Consider the following 22966-nt stretch of genomic DNA (forward strand, 5'->3'; position numbering starts at 1 on the left):
TTAAGTTATCTATTGGAGGGGCAGATAATGATGGGCAGGATGGGTTTGATATTTTAACTGGAAAACTGAGTAACTTAATCCAGGAGGCTATGGCACCAATTTTGGTGAGACTAACTAAACTTGAGGAGCAGCTAACTATTGTTTGTAAAGCCTTAGTACCAGTAGAAGTAACTTCACCACATAGCTCAACTGAGAGAGGCTTATCGGCATGGGGTATAGCCAAAGGGAATGGACGCAAATGGTCGGATGTTATACCTAACGGGCCGGCCCCCAGGAAGGTACCACTTATCCCTAGTGTTATCCCCCCACGCTGTGACCGTATACAAGAGACCACAAACACTAGTGCACTGGTGGAGCTAACAGAGAATCCTGCTCTCCATGAAAACTCCCTCTCGCAGAGCCAACATCTGGGTCAGGGCGTTCTGTCCCCCAAAACTTCTAATTTAAGGGATGAGGGTAGATCCCCCTTTAGAGACATAAAGTCTAATAGTCGCTTACATGGTACCGCAGGTGGGAGTGGGATTGTAGACCGGTTACACCTGCCCCCAGAAAGTACCCCCATACCTTTTATTTTAACAGGAGTCCCGAGGTTATCCCCCAATCAAACAGAAAGTTGCCAGAGTCTTATAAATAAAGCGGCTCATGGGTGCTCTAAAAAAAACACCTCAATTTAATTGGTTTGAATATATCATTATGGATCGGCGGGTGTGCTGGATTGGTGGCACTAAGAAAAGTATTGGAGGGGAATATGTCATGCTTAATTTTAGCGACGCAAAGTGTGTTTATGATGCACTAAACCAGTTGAAAGACTTACCTACCGAATAGATAAAGGCTCGACCTTTGGGTTTCTTTTACCCCCCCAGTCAGATTTTACCCCCAGCATGTGGTCAACTCAGCCTAGACACATCATTGATGCCCCTATGTTTCCCTCCTCCTTCCACCCTAATAGGTATGAGGCACTCTCAGACCTAACCGAGATTGACTGACTAACTAGACAATCTGGTGGGTATGTAGATAACAACATAAAAGGCTGCCTACATGGTGATGTTGGGGGAGCTGGGAATAATGAGGCATATGGCAACATAAAGCCCCACAAAGACCATATTATAAATTCCCCTGGTCCCTCGGTAAAGGAGAATATGAATAACCCAACATTTTGCACGGCGGCTGCAAATACTAACCCTGAAAATAGGTGTTTGGGGGAGGGGTTACTACAAACACCCGTGGCCAGTCCACTGGTCTCACGAGTCACATCCCCGGACATGGACTTGGCCCACCATATACCTCCAGTTAAGCTAATCTCCTGGAATATAGCAGGTATTCACTCGAAACTAACAGATGAGGCTTGGCTGGAATACATCAGGGTTTCACTGTAATTTGTCTACAGGAGCCGTTGGCTAAAGAAAGTACAAAGATGGATGGTTATCAGGCCTTTGATGTGCATGCCATAGCATCATCGTCGGGGAGGGCAAAGGGAGGGTTGGTAACCTTATTCTCAGTCAGATTTGGTTCCATAAAAGTTTTTAGTGTAGGATCCTCTCAGTAGTTTCAATTGATTATGATTGTTAACATGCTCCAGGTGAGAGTCCTTCTTGTAAACTGGTACTATAATATTTTTGACCCAAAGAACTGTCAAGTTATAGAAGCCTTGCAAATGGAAAACACTAATGTTTATGGAAAGTGGCAACCTTTATGTGTTTAATGGGTGGGGATTTTAACTGTACATCCTGTGAATACAGTAATGATAGGGTTTGTGGTCTGTTGGACACTGATGATCAGCCTTTGGCGCATTTTATTCACACCCCTGAGGGAGAGGCACTGAATACCACAATCATTGAGAACAATTTGGACAGTCTGACTAATAGTTTTTCAGTCCTGTGTCCTAACTTTGTTGGCGGTGGTAGGGAAAGTTCTATTGATTTTATGTTTATTTCCAGGGAGTGCTCCTCACTGGTGTGCAATTTTCATGTGGACCGGAAATAGCGAGTGAGCAAAACCCACTAATTGTTTCACTTAAAGTAATAGCTAGAACTACAGGGGGGATGGTCGCTTGACTGATTATAATCGCAATAAAGGTGTAAGAGCCAAGTGGGGAAAAATAAATCCAACACTTTTTGAGGAAGAAAGAGTTAGATCTAATTTCGACCTAATCATGGATTGTTGGGAGCAGAACTCTTCCTCATCCACAATCGTACAGTACTTCGAATGGCTCTGCATTGATGTAGCTAATAGATCAACATGCCCAGCTGGGCCCAAGCAGCACTGTGAGAGCCGCTGGTTTAATGCGGAATGCTCTAGAGCCCATAAGATCTTAAAAACCACCCTCCAGACTTACCCCCGTAACAGAGAACAAATAAAATGTGCGACACACTTATATAAAACTACTATCAGGGAGAGAAAAGAGGAGCTGAGGTGAATAGCATGGGATGATCTGGAGAGAGCAAGTGCTCTTAGAGATCGTAAAAGCTACTGGGACATCATTAATTGACCCCAATTCACTGAGAAAGAAGAAAAAATTGAGTCATTGATCCTGGGTGATATCTGGGAACTACATTTTGCGCCTATCTTTAACCCAAATGGTAGGGAGCAGTCAATGTTTAATGAGGAGCTCCCGGACGATATGGGGCAGGCAGTTGAGCTTAGTGCCTCACTTACGGTGACTGAGGTGGAGGAGGTAATCACTAAGGGAATTAGTAGGAAAGCTCTAGGCCCAGACGGAGTCCCACTAAATCTTTTTAAGTTAAAGATAAATCTTTGGGCAACCCTGCTAACAATAGTTTTTAAATCAGCGGTGATTGGTTCAATTCCAGTATCCTGGAAAGGGGCCATAATCGTACCTGTGTTTAAAAAAGGGAACAGAAATGATCCTGCATGTTATAGGCCTATTTCTCTTATTGACTCTACTGCTTAAGTAAGGGGTAGTGCAGTTCTTGCCTGACTAGAGGCTTGGACAACTAGTAAGGGGATCATCTCAAAGACACAGTATGGCTTCTGGAGGGGAATGGGAACAACAGAACAGTGCCTAAATTTGTCCCTGATCATGGGCAAGTACATGAAGGCAAAGAGTGGCTCTATCCACCTTGCCTACATGGACTTGTCCTTTGCATTTGATACTGTGAATAGGGGGAAATTGTGGGCACTAATGACAGGAATGGGTTTTGAGAGTGCACTAATCCTGCTCTTAGAAAGGCTACATACTAATACATCTGTTTCCATAAGATTTGGACCACACAGGGAAAGGATGAAGCCTATTGCCTCAACCAAAGTAGTTTGACAGGGGTGCATTTTAGCTCCTTTTCTTTTTTTTATTTATACGAATGGCCTAGAAGCTTTTTTATTAAGCAAGAAAATCGATTTTCCCCACATTATAGGTCAGCCAGTTCCACTACTCTCGTATGTGGACAATACTGTACTTATGGCCTTGACGGCCAATAGCCTCCAAACCTCCCTGGACGCCTTTACATATTTTATTGCGGTGTTAGACTTGAGGGTTAATTTCTCAAAGTCTTACATAATGGTATGCGGCCCAAAGAAGGTTAAAACCAGACGTTTCAATGTAAGGGGTAAGTCCATTGAAAGGGTGTAATAGCTCACATACTTGGGGAACATGTTTAGCAAGGATTTGAAATGGAATTCTCTCATTACGACTAGGGCACAGAAGACAAGTAGAGTAGTGGAGGGGCTCTTTAGGTTCGCCTGTAATGTTAGGCGATAATTCAGTGCCTGAGCTGGTTACCTTATACAATGCAAAATGCTTGTTGGTTGCATCATATGGGCCAGGCGTATGGGGCTCTCAAAGAAGTCGCTCGCTACAAATAGTGGAGAACAAGTTTATACAGCGTCTGCTGATGATTCCAAGCAGCTCTGCCAACTCATTTTCTCATCGAGAAGTGGGGAGGGAATATATAGAAGATCGCGTCGCTGCTGCCCTCTTGCTCTTGTGAGCCAAATTTTGGGTCTCAGAAGAGTTACAGTTTTCCAGGGAGATCATCGAAGACTGTATTCATTTGGATAAGTCTGTGAAGATTCCCTGGTTTTGGTTTGTGAGGGATAGGTTATCCAAGATTGGATTGGTGGACTACTTTCAATCAATCAATCAGGTCATTTGTAGAGCGCACTACTCACCCGTAGGGTCTCAAGGCGCTGGGAGGAGGGGGGGGGGGTGCTGCTACTGCTCGAACAGCCAGGTCTTGAGCTTCTTCCTGAAGGAGAGGTGGTCTTGGGTCAGGCGCAGATTGGTCGGAAGTGAGTTCCAGGTCATGGCGGCCAGGTAGGAGAAGGATCTTCCTCCTGTTGTCGCTCTTCGGATGCGGGGGACGGCGGCGAGGGCGTGGTTGGTTGATCTGAGGAGGCGCTTGGGAGTGTAGAAGTTGATCCGGTTGTTGAGGTAGCTCGGGCCTTGGTCGTGTAGGGCTTTGTGCGCGTGGGTGAGGAGCCGGAAGGTGATTCTCTTGTTGACCGGGAGCCAGTGCAGGTCTCTCAGGTGTCCGGAGATGTGGCTGCGTCGGGGGATGTCGAGGATGAGTCTCGCCGAGGCGTTCTGGATCCGCTGGAGTCTCTTCTGGAGTTTGGCAGTGGTTCCGGCGTAGAGGGCGTTGCCGTAGTCCAGTCGGCTGGTGACGAGGGCTTGGGTGACCGTCTTCCTCGTCTCGGTGGGGATCCACCGGAAGATCTTACGTAGCATGCGCAGGATGTTGAAGCATGACGAGGAGACGGCGTTGACTTGTCTGGTCATGGAGAGGGAGGAGTCCAGGATGAAGCCCAGGTTGCGTGCGTGGTCTGTCGGTTTGGGTGCGGTGCCCAGGGCGGGGGGCCACCAGGAGTCGTCCCAGGCGGAGGGCGTGGAGCCCAGGATGAGGACCTCCGTCTTGTCTGAGTTCAGTTTCAGGCGGCTGGTCGTCATCCATTCGGCTACGTCTCTCATCCCTTCGTGCAGGTTGGCTCTGGCGGTGGCGGGGTCGTTGGTCAGGGAGAGGATCAGCTGGGTGTCGTCGGCGTAGGAGATGATGTTCAGGTTGTGTTGGCGTGCGATGGCCGCGAGGGGGCTCATGTAGATGTTGAAGAGGGTTGGGCTCAGCGAGGATCCTTGGGGTACGCCGCAGATGACTTTGGTGGCCTCTGACTTGTACGGTGGTAGGCGGACTCTTTGTGTTCTTCCGTCGAGGAAGGAGGTGATCCAGTCCAGTGCCTTCTCCTGGATTCCGATGTTGCTGAGGCGCTGTACTAGGGTGCGGTGGCAGACAGTGTCGAAAGCCGCGGAGAGGTCCAGGAGGATGAGTGCCGCTGTTTCTCCGTTGTCCATCAGAGTTCGAAGGTCGTCGGTGGCGGCGATGAGGGCGGTCTCGGTGCTGTGGTTCGCCCGGAAGCCGGACTGTGATGGGTCGAGGGATCCATTCGTCTCGAGGAAGGCGGCTAGCTGTTTGTTGACGGTCTTCTCGATGATCAGTAATTGCAGATATCTGTACCTCTTTGACACCCAGTCGAGAATCCTCCCAAACGCACAGGGTATAATTAAAGAGGAGTATAGGGTCTGTGCAAATTCGTGTCATTTACAACTGGAGGTACCCAGCCCTAGCTGCCCTTTCATGCCCAAACAGCAATATTACCTATGATTTACAACAAATAGCCAGATGCGTTTTCTTTTAACAAGATTCCGCCTTAGCACTTTGAACTTTTTGGTAGCATTCCCCAAACAATCTTGGTGGATGGACAACCTTATTTCTTGCCCATGCGACAATAGAACTCCACAGAGCACCTTGCACTTTACACTTTTGTGTGCACTTTATAAAGAACCAAGGAGTAGATTTTTGGTACCCTTACTAATGAATACTCGCCCATGTACATACATTGAGAGGTACAGATATCTGCAATTACTGATCAATCCTGTTATTTGCTCTGCTGTTTTAAATTTTATTAAACAGCAATGGGCATTAGGAAACGCTATGAAGTGCAATAATTGGGTGGGGAGATAAAATTATCTGTATTCATTGTTTTTATGTCAAACTGATTTGAAATTCTATGGCCATTATTACATCAATGTAAAAGTAGGATTTTTGCTTATAAAAGAACTTTTATCTTTTTAATATTTATTAGAAAAAATGTATCTTAAATTTGTATTGTTTGTTTGTTAAAACTTTTGTGGCCGTGTACCGAATAAAGTTAATTTGACTTAACTTGATTAGTATTTTATGTTTTAAAAACTAGGTACTGCTTTGATACTGTAGGGTTTAGTATTGTTCATTTAACCGACACTGCAACATTGAAAGACTAATTTTTCCTGCATCAATTAAAACCAGCAGGTTTCTAAAGGAGGCAGCTCATTGGTCTGTTATTGAAAGACCGGGTGTGCTTTACACCCAAATTTATTTCTCATGTATTCATTTTTATATATGGCTTTTGTAAGACCCTGCATGCCCCAAAAATGCTGCATCTGAGCGCGTGTTGTGGTGTGCCGTAATATGGTAAAAACAATTAGTACTGTTCAGTGCTGCAGAAAATACGTGCTTCTATTTCTCGACCCTGAACTACTTGGGACAGGATGTGGCTTAACGACCAGAGCGGCAGACTTTGGCACTGGGGATCAGGCTTTGAGTCCCGGTGTTCGCTCAACATTATGTGATTCTGGACAAACTGCTTAATTTCTCTATGTTAAAAAAAACACACACACTCACACTAATCTGCCCTTGTAATAGAATAGCTGATTATTAAGCCTGGGCGAAGTGCAAAAAAAAAACTCTGCCGTGCCTCGCGAAGCTCCAAGAGCAGCGGAGTGCATTAGATAAATGCCATTCGCGGTGGAAGGAACAAATCCCATCTCTGATCCACAGGTGCCTAGAGATGTTAAGGATAAGACAGGCGGCCGCGTTCTGAGTAGGGTGACCAACTGGTATTGGTGCAAATTCAGGACGGTGAGTGTAAAAATTCAGGACAAAGGGTCAAAATTCAGGACACAAATTCAGGACAGGAGGTCAAAATTCAGGACAAAACTTCAGGACAATTGGATACGTTTTACAGACACATCAGAGGTCACGCAATAGTATATAAGTAAGCCCAGCCATATTCAAACATATTCATCATGTATCCTTCCATCTATCATTTCACTCATTCATCCTTTCACTCATCCATCCTTTATCCATCCACCCTTTCACCCTATCCATCTGTAAACTCACCCATCCATCCATTCACTCCTCATTTCTCTCATCCATTTATCCTTTCACTCCTTCACTCATCTATTCATCTTTTTGTCCATCTACCCTCCCTTACACTCACTCATCCATCCTTACATCCACCCTTTCACTCATCGGTTCATGCATTCATCCTTGCACTTATCAATCCATCAATCCATCCTCCTTTTCACTCATCCATCCTTTCACTCATCCATCCACCCAGCTACCCTTCCACCCATACATCCAGCTTTTTACCTTTTCTCTCTTCCATCCTTCCACTCCCTCATCAATCCATCCATCCTCTCTCCTTATCCATCTATTCAATCTTTCATTCCTCCATTCACCCTTTCACTAATTCAACCAGCCATCCACCCATCCCTTCACTTACTCACTCGCCCACCTTTTCACATTAATTTTGAGCTGAGCCTTTTTGAGAAGAGGCCCATCAAGAAAACAAATCCGTTCCTGGATATTCCTCGCTGCAGGAGCCATTCCAGGACTGGGACAGAAGCCACCCAGGGTAGAGACAGGATCCACCACAGGGGGGGGACAGGAGCCATCACAAACGCGGGGGGAGGGCAGCAGCCACCACATGGGGGGACAGGAGCCATCACTGGGGGGGTGGAGGGGTAGGAGCCATCACAGGAGGGGGAACTGGATCCACCAAGGTGGGCACAGGGGTGGGCATGCAGTATTCTAGTTACATCTTGGTCTCTTCCAGGGTGGGGCAGGGCTCCTCATCTCCTCATGGACAAGACAACGAGAAGACAGTCTCTCCCTCCAAAATGTTAGTTTTGCCATCCCCCGCTGTGATGTACACTACGTAAAGGAGATACTCCAAGAGAACTGATTTAACTGATTGTCCTCCGTACTTTGTTAATCAGTGTGGGTGTGATTGTGCCATTGCTTTATTTTATTACATTATAGACTGCATGTTTGAAGAATCGAGGTTTGTTTACAATTTAGTGACAGTAATTAAGCTCTGTGAAGATAACCACGTGCTGCCTCGGTGTAATAAGGGCCGGTTCTAGGATGTTTGAGGCCCTGAGAAGAGGCGTAGACCCCCCGCTGGTGCCCTGAGAAGAGGCGCTGACCCCCGCAGGTGCCCTGAGAAGAGGCACTGACCCTGACCTCCCGCTGGTGCCCTGAGAAGAGGCGCTGACCCCCGCTGCTGCCATGAGAAGAGGCACTGAACCCCCCCTCTGGTGTCCTGAGAAGAGGCGTTGACCCCCGCTGGTACCCTGGGAAGAGGCGCTGACCCCTGCTGGTGCCCTGAGAAGAGGTGCTGACCCCCCTGCTAGTACCCTGAGAAGAGGCGCTGACCCCCGCTGGTACCCTGAGAAGAGGCGCTGACCTCCCGCTGGTACCCTGAGAAGAGGCGCTGACCCCCGCTGGTGCTCTGAGAAGAGCCTCTGACCCTCGCTGGTGCCCTGAGAGGAGGCTGACCCCCCTGGTACCCTGAGAGGAGGCACTGAGCCCCCCGTTGGTGCCCTGAGAAGATGTGCTGACCTCCCTCTGGTACCCTGAGAAGAGGTGCTGACCCCCCGCTGGTGCCCTGAGAAGAGGCTCTGACCCCCGCTGGTGCTCTGAGAAGAGGCACTCACCTCCCGCTGGTGCCCTGAGAAGAGGCGCTGACCCCCGCTGGTGCCATGAGAAGAGGCACTGAACCCCTCTCTGGTGCCCTGAGAAGAGGCACTGACCCCCCAGCTAGTACCCTGAGAAGAGGCGCTGACCCCCCTGCTAGTACCTTGAGAAGAGGCACTCACCCCCGCTAGTACCCTGAGAAGAGGCGCTGACCCCCCCGCTAGTGCCCTGAGAAGAGGCGCTGACCCCCCTGCTAGTACCCTGAGAAGCGGCGCTGACCCCCCTGCTAGTACCCTGAGAAGAGGCACTGACCCCCCTGCTAGTACCCTGAGAAGAGGCACTGACCCCCTGCTAGTACCCTGAGAAGAGGAGCTGACCCCCCCGTTAGGGCCTGAGAAGAGGCGCTGACACCCCCGCTAGTGCCCTGAGAAGAGGCGCTGACCCCCCTGCTGGTGCCCTGAAAAGAGGCACTGACCCCCCTGCTAGTATCCTGAGAAGAGGCGCTGACCCCCCCGCTAGTGCCCTGAGAAGAGGCGCTGACCCCCCGCTATTGCCCTGAGAAGAGGCGCTGACCCCCCTGCTAGTACCCTGAGAAGAGGCGCTGACCCCCCTGCTAGTACCCTGAGAAGAGGCGCTGACCCCCCCGTTAGTGCCTGAGAAGTGGCGCTGACCCACCCGCTAGTGCCCTGTGAAGAGGCGCTGACCCCCCCGCTGGTGCCCTGAGAAGAGGCGCTGACCCCCCCGCTAGTACCCTGAGAAGAGGCGCTGACCCCCCCGTTAGTGCCTGAGAAGAGGTGCTGACCCTCCCCCGTTAGTGCCTGAGAAGAGGCGCTGACACCCCCGCTAGTGCCCTGAGAAGAGGCGCTGACCCCCCTGCTAGTGCCATGAGAAGAGGCACTGACTCCCCTGTTAGTACCCTGAGAAGAGGCGCTGACCCCCCCCGCTAGTGCCCTGAGAAGAGGCGCTGACCCCCCGCTAGTGCCCTGAGAAGAGGCGCTGACCCCCCTGCTAGTACCCTGAGAAGAGGCGCTGACCCCCCTGCTAGTACCCTGAGAAGAGGCGCTGACCCCCTTCGCTGGTGCCCTGAGAAGAGGCGCTGACCCCCCCCGCTAGTACCCTGAGAAGAGGCGCTGACCCCCCCGTTAGTGCCTGAGAAGAGGCGCTGACCCCCCCGTTAGTGCCTGAGAAGAGGCGCTGACCCCCTGCTAGTACCCTGAGAAGAGGTGCTGACCCCCCCGCTGGCGCCCCGAGAAGAGGCGCTGACCCCCCCGCTAGTACCCTGAGAAGAGGTGCTGACCCCCCGTTAGTGCCTGAGAAGAGGCGCTGACCCTCCCCCGTTAGTGCCTGAGAAGAGGCGCTGACACCCCCGCTAGTGCCCTGAGAAGAGGCGCTGACCCCCCTGCTAGTGCCATGAGAAGAGGCACTGACCCCCCTGTTAGTACCCTGAGAAGAGGCGCTGACCCCCTCCCCGCTAGTGCCCTGAGAAGAGGCGCTGACCCCCCGCTAGTGCCCTGAGAAGAGGCGCTGACCCCCCTGCTAGTACCCTGAGAAAAGGCGCTGACCCCCCTGCTAGTACCCTGAGAAGAGGCGCTGACCCCCCCGTTAGTGCCTGAGAAGAGGCCCTGACCCACCCGCTAGTGCCCTGTGAAGAGGCGCTGACCCCCCCGCTGGTGCCCTGAGAAGAGGCGCTGACCCCCCGTTAGTGCCTGAGAAGAGGCGCTGACCCCCCCGTTAGTGCCTGAGAAGAGGCGCTGACCCCCCGTTAGTGCCTGAGAAGAGGCCCTGACCCCCCTGCTAGTGCCCTGAGAAGAGGCGCTGACCCCCCCCGCTGGTGCCCTGAGAAGAGGCGCTGACCCCCCCGTTAGTGCCTGAGAAGAGGCGCTGACCCCCCCCGTTAGTGCCTGAGAAGAGGCGCTGACCCCCCCGTTAGTGCCTGAGAAGAGGCGCTGACCCCCTGCTAGTACCCTGAGAAGAGGTGCTGTGCTCCTGCACAGAGGACATACGAACTCTGAGCCCAGGCAGAGCTGCAGAGTGAAAAGTTTGACTTTGATGTTTCTTTCTGTGATTCCCGTTTTTTGTGTACATCTGTACAGCTCATATCAGTGAACAAAAAGGAACAAGCATTGGCAGGTCTGGCCATTTTTGTCTCCCACAAATTGCAGAGACATGACCCGTTCAGGGCTGTTTGCATCTGAATAGATGTCCCTGCTCCTGACGCTGCAGCCCCTCCCTCGCAGCCACCTTCAAGCACCTCTTAACACCTCATCAAGGGCTGGAGGTGTGAAGGTTGCCATCCCGCTGTGCCTCTCCAATGCTGCGGGGTATAGGAGCTTTGGAACAGCCTTGGAGTCAAGAAGGGAGGTGGGGGAAGCTGTGCAGGCGTTAGGGTGGTGCGACCGGTGGCAGGTTAAAATTACGGACAAATGGCGTCCGTTAAACAATCCATCACGGACAACGGACAGACGGCCGAAATTACGGACTGTCCGTGAAATTTACGGACGGTTGGTCACCCTAGTTCTGAGGGACTTGAAGTTTCTTAAGGCAGGAAGGAGTACAGCAAGTTGCAATAGTCCAGTCGCGCGGTGACAAGTGTGATGATGACTGATTGGCGCAGTTCCACAGGAAAATAAGGGAAAATCTTTCTCAGGGTCCTAATGGTGATGTTGCAGATGCTAGTGGTGTGATTGACCTGAGTATCAAAGCTTAAGGTATTGTTGAATCGGACACCAGGATGTTGGCTGCCGTAACCGGAGTGGGAAGGGGTCCACAAACCACCCGATGTTAGACCAAATAGACTTCTGAGCGCCAAACACCAATACTTCCGTTTTGTCAGAATTTCGTTTAAGAGCATTGTCCTTCATCCAGCTACTAATGCTCCACATCCAGTGATTGCATTTCTGGCTACAGATGCCAGGTCGTTGGAGACAGACCCAATGATCTGGGTGTCATCTGCATGCAACAGCACCTGGAACCCAAAAGTGCACACCAGTTCAGTCAACAAGGAAACATACACATTAAAAAGAGTCAGACTCAAGGGCGCGCCCTGGGGCACCCCACAAGGAAGGCTAAAGCCTTGTGCAACGTGAAGACACAGCTCTGCCAATAGGCCTCAAACCTAAATGCCAAATACCATGGGGCAGATTTATGAGGCCCTTGCGCCTCTTTGCGCCGCAATTGCGTTACTTAATTTGACGCAACGGCGGCGCAAACAATGCGCCCTATTTACAACGTGACGCATCTAGGAGATGCGTCACGTTGGAAAGCCCTGCGCCATAAGGAGGCGTTCCTGCGCAGGGGGGGGCGTTCCTGCGCAGGAACGCCTCCTAAAAGTGGCTGAGTGAAATCTATGAGATTTCACTCAGTCACTTTCTACGTCAATTCCTTACGCCTGCTTGAAGCAGGCGGCAAGCATGCGTAAGGGTGACGCACCATGCATTGTAGGGGTGGCCCCTGTGCATTGCAAGAGTCATGTCGCACTTGCGACATGACTCCAGCAATGCGCCGCCCGTACGCCGAAAGATGCGTCACGCATCTTCCCTGCCTTGCACCATGGGTGGCGGAGCTGTGGCGCACTGTGGCGCACATAAACTGGCGCATCCCTGGGGATGCACCAGTTAAAATAAATCTGCCCCCATGTGCACAAAAAAATAAATTGCTGTGATCTGCACGTACCCACAGATCTAACATGTACCTGTTTGTACTATATGTGCTCTCAACTCTTCCAGTGTACTTTATTCCTAACTGTACACTTCTCACTACCAGTGAACTTCACTCTTTATCTGCAAGTACACTTTTCTCACACCAGTGCAACTCGATCATCAATTGCATTTAAGACGTACACGCAGCTTTACAGCTTGCTATTCAGCTACAAACACAGTCTGGCCATGTATGAGTATGAGCCCTGGGGACTTAAGAATGAACAGCAAAGGCAGGAAACTCAGGGTTAGCAGGAGCCTCGAGGAATTGGATTTGAGCAGCAGCCTTGAGGTCTTAAATAGAGTATGGCCCATGCTGGGGTCTTTGTATGGAATAGGAGCCCTTGGGTCTTGGAGTAGAGCAGGAGCTGTGACGTTCTGGTGGAGAGTGTCATTGGAGTGACAAGACCACCAATGGAGCTGATGGTAAATAGAAGACTCTTGGAACCACAATACCCTTAATGGTCCATGTCAGAATGAGCAAGCAATGCAAGGCTTAAGGATGAAGAGGGCTATCAGTGGAAATTTGGGTGAGAAGGATTCGAAAAGCATCCAAGAGAGCAGTAATCTCTGGGGTCCTCTCTGTGGGAAGGTACCTCACAGATCAGAGTGTGAGTAAGAGCCCAATTTGACCCACCAGTGGAAATGAGCTTAAGTGTTTTGAGGGTAACTGGTTTCTTTGGGATCTAACTAATGATGACCTAGAGCCTTGAGGTGTGAAAGAGTCATAGCATTTATATTTCGCTCACTATGCTGAAAGAAGGTGCCACTGGTCCTTTAGGGTGCAGAGCAGTCTCAAGAACGAAGAGTGAGTATGATTCTCTGGAGACCTGCTGGTCACTGAGAAATGAAGTTCCTTAAGGATCAACAAAAACTTTAGGGTCTGATGGAAGACAGGACATTCAGGGATCTAAGATTGAGCATGGGCTACGAGACCTATGGTTAAGATGCTAATTGAGGGACATCATGGTGAGAACGAGTTTTATAGCTCTGCAGATGAGCGCCAGGAAACTGTGGGTGTGCCACTGTGGAATAATTTTGTTTCCAGTCTTGACAAAAGTTACAGGTCCTGTAAGCGTTACAATATTATTATTACCACAAATGTTTGCCAACATTGGCTCCATGATCCTAACCAAGCAGTTTATAGTAACCAGGTAGACATAAATGGTTAAAAACTGGCTATTTATAAGCTACATGGATAGCAGAGTCAGCAGGACCAACTCTACGAACAGCTCCAACAGGAATGCCCATAGAATCACACAGGTTCTAGGTGACCACGTATTCTAGAGCACTATAATCATTACAGCATTAAAGGGGAACAAACCATATAGTAAGCATTAACATGAACAGTGGAATGCCACAAGATACAACATATCTTCTCTTCTTCCCCAAAAAAAAAACACAACACAAAAAACAAAACGAGAAAATAAACATAGATAAAACAAATTACGACCTAAACCTTGCAGGTCTAACAATATTTCTAGAACTTTTCCTGGAAACCTTTACCACCCTGTTGAGGTTCCACCAATGACCTCCCACAACTTTTACTGCATTTCCAACAATCTTGACAACTTTGACTGGTTCACTGAACTTACTGTCACCCTTCCTAGTAAGAACAGCAGTTTTAATCTTAATCATGTCCCCCACTTCAAGCGGAGCTACACTGACACCGCTTCTGGAGTCAAACCAATGCATACCTGGGTCCAAATAAAAATAGAGGCTGGTCGGCGCCTAACAAAGAAATTCCCAACAATAAACAGGCTAAAGCAGGGATGTGTATATATCTATACCGCCGACCTAGAGAGTGACCTAGGCACAATCCAGGGTGACCCATTGAAATTGGGACAAACACCCATAGCGAGTTTGCAGTACACGGATGATATCGTGCTTCTCACTCAAACACCACTTGGTTTACAACGGCTGATCTCACAACTTGCGCTGTACATCTCAAATGCAAAATTAACAATAAACCTAAAAAAATCTAATGTCCTACGCTTCTCCAGCACTCGTAAAAAAACGACCAAAATTTGTTTGGAGGATAAATTCTTGTACTCTAACCCAGGTGGATGAATACAAATATTTGGGCATCCTACTAGATCGCCAATTAAACTACAAACATCATTTAGACCGTGAGAATGCAAAATCAAAACAACTTCAATTTGCTTTTAAAACCATACAAAAAAAACGAAGCGGAAGTTCAACCGGTCACCTGCTAAAGGTTGTAGCAGCAAAATGTCTTCCTTCAATCACGTATGGCTCGGAAATGATGGCCACCAAGGACTCTAAAACGCTTAACCTTGCCCAATCAAGACTGTTTAAAAAACTCTTCTCAATTCCGTGACATATTTCCCAAGCGCAAATACGCCTGAAATACAGATTAACAAACCAGATACCGGCCAGACAAGGGGTCCTGGCCAAATATTACTGGAGCATTAGGGACGCTGAAGATAATACACTTGTCCATCTCTTTTCGGAAGAGGTCCAAAAACAGGCTAGGCAGACCAATTCCACATGCAAGTCTTTTAGGCAAGCGCTCTTATCGCTAAATCTGGAAGAAGCTTGGCATTCACCAATGTCATATCTTGCTTTTAAACAAACCACCAACAAAGCCGTCAAAAAGGCATCGTTGCAAATAGACAAAGCATTAGTGGCTGGCAAAAGTCATGCCTGGATCGTGATGCCAACATATAAACAACAAAAAACAACAATTCTATTTACAAGAATGTTACCGGGATCTCTATAAGAGGAAACTAAGCTTATTGAGGTTGGGATGGTTTCCGAGCAAAGACCTTACCCCAAAATGGCTACGGACCTGGCCAACTCTGCATTGTCGCCTCTGTGATCAGGGAGTAGAGTCGTTATTGCATCTATTATGTATCTTCCCGGCCTTACAAAATCTAAGGAAGATCCTCCTGAGGCCATTCCTAAGAGAAACACAAGTCAGGAACTGCAGGGCGGCTGTGATAAAATGCCTCAGTGGTTTTCGATACAACTTTCCTGCAAAACGATAAAATTCCTGACATTTGCTCAAGAGCTCAAAAAAAAGGCAGCAGCAAAAGAGGAACTGGGACATATGGACACCTTGCAGCTGGACACAGATCCTCTTTAAATCTCTTTACAGCCACCCTCCTCCCCCTCCTCTTCTCTCTTATTTCAAGACACTGCAAGCATTTCATTTGAGACAAGATGGGACAGTTACATTTAATCAAATATAAGCCGTTATGTGTGCAGCACCCCCTGTTATAACAGTCATTTGCTGGCCCCAATCTTTTAATGAGAGGGCCATTGCCTTATGAAAGTGATACCCCTGTATTTTTTGTTGTTTTTGTGTTCTTTTTTAAATCTTTGTATATTTAAAAACGCTCTCCTTGCTTCTACTTATCATGTATATCTGTGCAAAGTTGCCCAGGACACGGAGGCATGTTTTATGCTGTTTTACGCTGATTCAATATGTTGATGTTTATCACATGGTGGTAAGTTCCACCCTTTCATGATTTTAACAAATCAAATAAAAGTATTATGACTCAAAATGGTTAAAAGCTGGTTATTTATAAGCTACATGGATAGCAGAGTCAGCAGGACCAACTCTACCAACAGCTCCAACAGGAATGCCCTTAGAATCACACAGTTGCTAGGTGACCACATATTCTAGAGCACTGTAATCATTACAGCATTAAAGGGTAACAAACCGTATAATAAGCATTAACATGAACAGTGGAATGCCACAAGATACAACATATCTTCTCTTCTTCCAAAAAAAAAACCACAACACAACACAAAAACAAAACGAGAAAATAAATATAGATAAAACAAACTACAACCTAAATCTTGCAGGTCTAACAATATTTCTAGAACTTTTCCTGGAAACCTTTACCACCGTGTTGAGGTTCAACCAATGACCTCCCACAACTTTTACTGCATTTCCAACAATCTTGACAACTTTGACTGGTTCACTGAACTTACTGTCACCCTTCTTAGTATGAATAGCAGTTTTAATCTTAATCATGTCCCCCACTTCATGCGGAGCTACCTTGACACCCCTTCTGGAGTCAAACCATTGCTTTTGTTTAGTTTGTATACCAGTCACATTTTCATTAGAAATAGACATTAGCTGGGCAACTTCAGATTCAGACCTGATTAACTTACCTATCCATCCAGGCCTGAAACTTGTGTTAGGCTTCCGTCCCCTCAAAAGCTCGAAAAGAGAAATCTTGGTGGAGGAATGAGGCGTTGTTCTATAAAACCATACCATAGCATATAATGCTCTGCAAACGTCATGACCCCCTGCCCTGGCCCACTTGACACACTCCCCCACCACCCGATTCAACTAAACCATTGGTCTACAACCTTTACACTGCGGTCAAAACACCGCGGTGCCATTACGACCCCTCTTTTACAATGCATGTCGTTACCACGACTTGCGCTGGAGGGCGCTCTAGACTAAGGAATAGTAGATTTACTATTCCAACACCTTCCCTACTGTACGTAGGCTGGAGTTGGAATAGTAAATCTTACTATTCCTAAGTCCAGTACCCTACAGCGCAAGTCATGGTAACGACTTGCATTGTAAAAGATGTGTTGTGGTGTACCGCGATCATTTTGATCGCGTTGTAACATCGTACATCCAAACCATTGGTCTGGGGGTGGTATAAAGAGCTTTTATTGTGTTTGATGCCAGACTCAAGAAGAAATGACTCATATTCTGTACTGATGAACTGTTTCCCATTGGACTAGATTAACATCTCAGGAAAACCCTCTCTCAGCCACACAATTTTCTGAAATTCCACAATAGTTTTGGTATTGGCTTCCCTTACCATCTTGATCTCTGTCCATTTTGATGTTTAATCTATAAGAACCAAAATGAAACGGAATCCACCTGAAAGAACCTCATACGGCCCCATGACATCAATACCCAGTTTCAACCATGGACCTTTTGGGTATTCAATAGGCATCAAAGGAGGGAACAGATACCTTCAAATTCTTGTCAGCCGCACCACAGACTCAACAATTGGACACCACAAGATCAAACTCAGCATCCATTCCTGCCCACCAATAGGTGTCTCTTATCCGACGCTTGGTGAGTGTGGAACCAAGGTGACCCTTTTGGACTCTCTGAATAATGGTACTGCGGAAACCATCAGGAGGTACAAACTTGTCCGATCTGAGCAGCCAACCATCTTAAATGGAGCGCTCACTTTAAACCTTCCAGAAAGGCTGAAGAGGAGGTGAAAACACTTTTTCTTTGGGCCATCAATTTCTAATGAAAGCACAGACTTCTTTCAGCACAAAATCAGATTCTAACACCTGTACCCAATCAGTCTCAGAGCCCAGATTCAAGTTAGGTAAGTCCAGAACAGCAACTAAACAGTCATCACAATCCTCACTGGAAAACTCATCCAAAGTGACATCATCATGTTCGCTCGACATGATGGGAAAACGGGATAACAAATCTGCTATTCCATTCTTTCCACCAGAAATATTTCACTTCAAACTGATATTGAAGGAGTCTAGTTACCATACGCAATATCCTGGGCGAACAACACTTACTCTTGCTCAAACCCAGAATATTTACTAGAGACTTATGGTCAGTTAAAAGCTGGAACCAATCCCAGATATAAGGTTGACATTTCTCAATGGCCCAGGCACAGGCAAATAGCTCCCTTTCAATAACGGAGTACTGGAGCTCTGGAGTTCTCAATACCCTGGAGGGAAAACACACCGTGTTCTCACAATTTCTCTCTGACTGAGTTAAAGTGGCTCCAAGACCTACTTGGCTGGCATCGACAGTGACGCAGCACGGTAAACTGGGGTCGAAAGGTTTCAAAGCAGCACCATCTTTTAAAGCAGATTTAACAAACTTGAGAGCCATAACATATTCGTTGCACCATTCAAACCTGACTCCTTTCTTTAGGAGATTACTTATGGGACGTACAATAGATGCAAAATTTGGAATAATCCGTGAGTAGTACTCACATAGCCCCAGTAACGACTTCACACCAGCTTTGTCCGCCGGTTCAGGGGCATCAACGATGGCCTGAAGTAACCTTGGTCTAGGACTGACCGCATCTTGAGAAATCACTTGTTCCAAATACTCAACTTTAGAACACAGAAATTGACACTTCTCTTTTTTTTAACACAACATCACATTTTTTTAATCATGTTAAGACTTTGTCCAGGACAGCATCATGAGAAGCGACATCTTTACCAAAAATGAGAACATCATCCTGCAATACTAGGACGCTATCAACATCTCTAAGGATATTGCTCATTAACCTCTGAAAAACAGAGGCTGCTGACGCAAGCCCAAAAGGCATCTGACAGCAGCGACATTTTCCCAGAGGTGACACAAAGGCGGTTAGATGGCGAGTTTCAGAATCCAGTTCCACCTGGTGGTAGGCACTGGCTAAATCAAGGGGCAGATTTACAAGCCCCATGCTCTGCTGGTGCATCACGTTGCATGACACCCCAGTGGCGCAGCCTGCTAAAGGATATTTACAAGCACAGGTATAGTCACTCTGGGTGACTTAACCTGTGCTTGTAAGTATCGCCCCTGTTCACGCAACACTTTGCGTGTTAGGGGCGGGACATGGGTGTTGCTGTGGGTGTTCCCACGCAACCCCCATGTCCTCTCATGCATTTCCAGATTTCCGAGAAATCGTAAACCTGGAAATGCATCAGTTTGCTGCGCCACCATAGGGGTGGAGTAGCCAAGCAAAACTAAGGGAAATATTTTCATTTCTCCTCTTTTTTCCTCTTTCAATGCGTGCTACATTCTATAGCACGCGTTGAAAGAGGAAAATGCCTGCAGTGATTGCTTTTGTGCAGGAAGTGGCCCCTTCCTTTTACAAAAGCAATCTCCCCATGGCGCAGGCATCCTTGCACCATGGTGCAACGGTGCCTGCGCCAGTGCATGGCAGCTGTTTCTGCGCCTACGCAGGGGAGAGCACAGGAATGTGACATATCATTGAAGATATGTTGCATTCTTGTGCTCTGAAAGTGCCGCAGCATGGTGCAGCCAAAGGGTTTGTGGTGCTGAGCTGCGGCACTTTCTTGTAGATCTGCTTCCAAGTTTTGTAAAAAAACATGCTCCTTTGGTGGAAGAAAATTTGTCATTAATTTTGGGTAGGGGATGGGAATCCACCCATATCTCTTTGTTTAAGGACCCCAAGTCGACACAGACTCAAAGATCCCCTCCCCTCTTCCTGACTACTACCAAGGGAGAAAGCCATAATGAAGATTCTGTGGGCTCAATAATCCCATTAGTACAGAGACTCTTTGATTCTTTTTCCAAATCTCCTCTCACACTAAACGGCACTCCTACCCATAACAAAGGTGCCACCCTCAATGCTATTATGACCATCCATGATCTGGCCTCCCTATCTAACATACTTCCGGTAGACTAGTCCGACCACTACCTAATCCTTTTTACCATGAAGAGACCCTTTCCTCGCCTCACCCCCCATTAGCACTTTACCAATGAAACCCACACGCAACCTTCACCTCATTCCCCCTGGACAACTGGAATCCATAATTAAGAACCACTTACTTCTTCCCCCACTCTCTGACAACAACACCGATCTAACTAACCACTATAATAACTCCATTCGTGAAGCCCTCGATCAAATTGCTCCAATCAAATTTAAACAACAAAAAAACATTCCTCCTAAGTCTTGGTTTAATACTGGACTAAATAATCAAAGACGGAACCTTAGACACTCTGAAAGGGTCTGGAGGAACCATCCAACCGTGGAGAATCTGGCTCTACTTAGAGCTGCTAGAGCCCAATACAAAAAAGATATCTTCAATGAAAAAGCCTCCTTTCTCCGGACTCAGCTTGATCAGGCGAGAAACCGCCCTAAAGAACTCTTTAACATTGTCATAAAACAAACTTCTACTGGCCCTCCCAAAATTTTAGCCTCTACCGACAGATGCGAAGAAATTGCAAGCTTCTTTACCAACAAAATCAACCTGATCGAACTATCCTTCTCTTCCCTCCCACTTTCACTCCAACCTCCCCCCATCCAACACACCCTCTCCACCACCTCTAACTCTTCTTAGCTCACTCTCTTATCACCTCTCAATCCCTCTCAACCCCTCCCTGCTCCCTCCCAACCAGATCCCGTTCTGGAACAAAACCCCCGGGCTAAAAACAATGCCTCTTGGAGCGACTTTAGTCCAGTATCCGAATCTACGATCACTAGAATCATTAACAAACTCAAACCTTCCTCCCACTCCAAAGATCCTCTTCCCGCCCATCTGGTTCAAGAACTTAATTCTATCATCGCACCTAAATGGACCAAAATCATCAACTCCTCTCTTTCCACTGGCTGCGTCCCTGCCTCTCTCCCCCAATATGTTGAGTTACTTGACTGCGACATATACTTTTCCTCTAATTCTCCTGCCATTAAATGACATCTTGTCTTAAAAAAAAAACCTTTAGATCAATTTTTCTCCTTTCATATGAGACAGGGGAGAGATCCGGTGGAGAAAGAACTTGAAAACCTTTCCAAGTTTCTTCAAACAATTTCTGAGTGATCATTGTGACCTTTGCCCCAGAATCAACTAACAGTTTCAAAGTGTGATAACCAATATCAATGTCCACAATGAGATCGATGCAAGAAGATGGATCCCCTTGAACAACATCTTGACTGGAAACAAGTTTAGAATTAGATATATCCCCATCATCTGAGCTTTTGACAACAGAGCTCACTTCAAGGTCTGAATCATCATCAGATTCAACTGCACAGATTGTTGGTTTTCTGACATATATTTTCTTTAAACAAACTTTAGCAAAGTGACCCATCCTCCTACAGTAATTACACATGCCGTTATGAGCAGGACAACAGGAACCCTTGATATGTGGAGGATTACCACACCTGATACTTATATTGTTACCATTAACCCCTTCGCTGCTAGGCCTTTTCCCCCCTGTGCTAAGCCTTTTTTTGGCTATTTGGGGTAGTGCGCGCTTAAGCCCCTGTAACGTTTTGACCACATAAGGTATCCACGCAAAATTTGCGTCCTTTTCTTCCACTATCATGGGGATTCTAAAGATAACCAGGGTTTGTGGATTCCCTTGGAGGGGTCCCAGAAATTAAGTAAAATACAGTAACATTTTTGTTTTTTCAGAAAAATTGGAAAAACGGGCTGCAAATGAAAGCCTCTGAGTTTCTCCCTGCAAATGTTGTCAAAAAAGCGTTTGTGGGGCTGAAATCACCATTTTCCCAGCTTTTATGGAATGACAGTCTTTTGTCAGAGAACCAACATTTTTTACACAGTTTTGGCATTTTTCAGGGATATAGCCTATTTTTGCTATTTTTAGTGCTTTCGACCTCCTTCCAGTTAATGGTAAAAATGAGCATGAAAGCAATAATGGACCCTAAAAAGCTATACATTTTAGAAAAGTAGACAAGATTTTGAATTCAGAAAGGGGTCATTTGTCTAAATCCATGAAGGGTTCTTTATAGAAACTAACAGTTACATATTGGAAAAATTAAAAATTAGTTGAAAAAAACAGCCTTTTGTGTCAACGTTTTCAACTGTAACTTCTTGTTATTATGACAGCTCTTTGAAAGCAATATACTGTTACATCTGCTGGACCTTCCTTAATGTGTGGATATATAGGACTTGTAGGTTCACCAAGAGCCCGACGAACCCAGAGCCCAAAAAAATTGAGCAGCAACTTGCAATGGTATTTTATTATGTACCGGGTATAGAGCGATTATTATGGGAAAATGTATACATGGAAAATACGGTACGAAAGACACCTATGTATTTCTGAAATGGGTACAAATTATAGAGTTTAGAAACAGTACATATTTGCACATTTAGAAAATTGGGAATACTCATACTAGCATGAGAATTATTGATCATTTTTCAAAATGACTTCTTTTTTGCACAATGTCTTTCATTTGGAAGGGAGAAATGCATGAAAACTCAATAGGTAATAACAGTTGATTTACAAATCTGAGTTACCCTAAGTCTCCCGATAAAAACGGTACCTCACTTGTGTGTGTCGGCCTTGTGCCCATGACAGGAAACGGTGCAAAACGCAACGTGGTCACACCTCAATTTCTCAGTGAAAAATGACCCTTATTTTGCAAAGTGTCTAGCTGTAGTTTTTTAACCTTAGCTCTGCCGGCACCTAAGGAAACCAAGCAAACCTATACATTTTTTAAAACTAGACACACAGGGAAATCCAGGATGGGGTGACTTGACTGCCTCCCACCAGGTTCTGTTACCCAGAAACCCTTGCAAACCTACAAAATTGTCCCAAAAAACAAATTTTCTCTATATTTCTGTGGTGGAAAGTTCTGGAATCTGTGTGTATCCACACATTTTCTTCCACCCAGCGTTTCCCAAAGTCTTCTGAGAAAAATGGTACCCCTCTTGTGTGGGTCGGCCTAGTGCCTGCGACCGGAAACGGCGCAAAACACAATGTTGTCACACCTCAATTTCACAGTGAAAAATTACCCTTTTTTGGCAAGGTGCCTAGCTGTAGTTTTTTAACCCAAGCTTTGC

This window comes from Lissotriton helveticus, chromosome 9 (genome assembly GCF_964261635.1).
Source record: "Lissotriton helveticus chromosome 9, aLisHel1.1, whole genome shotgun sequence".
Classification (NCBI taxonomy): domain Eukaryota; kingdom Metazoa; phylum Chordata; class Amphibia; order Caudata; family Salamandridae; genus Lissotriton; species Lissotriton helveticus.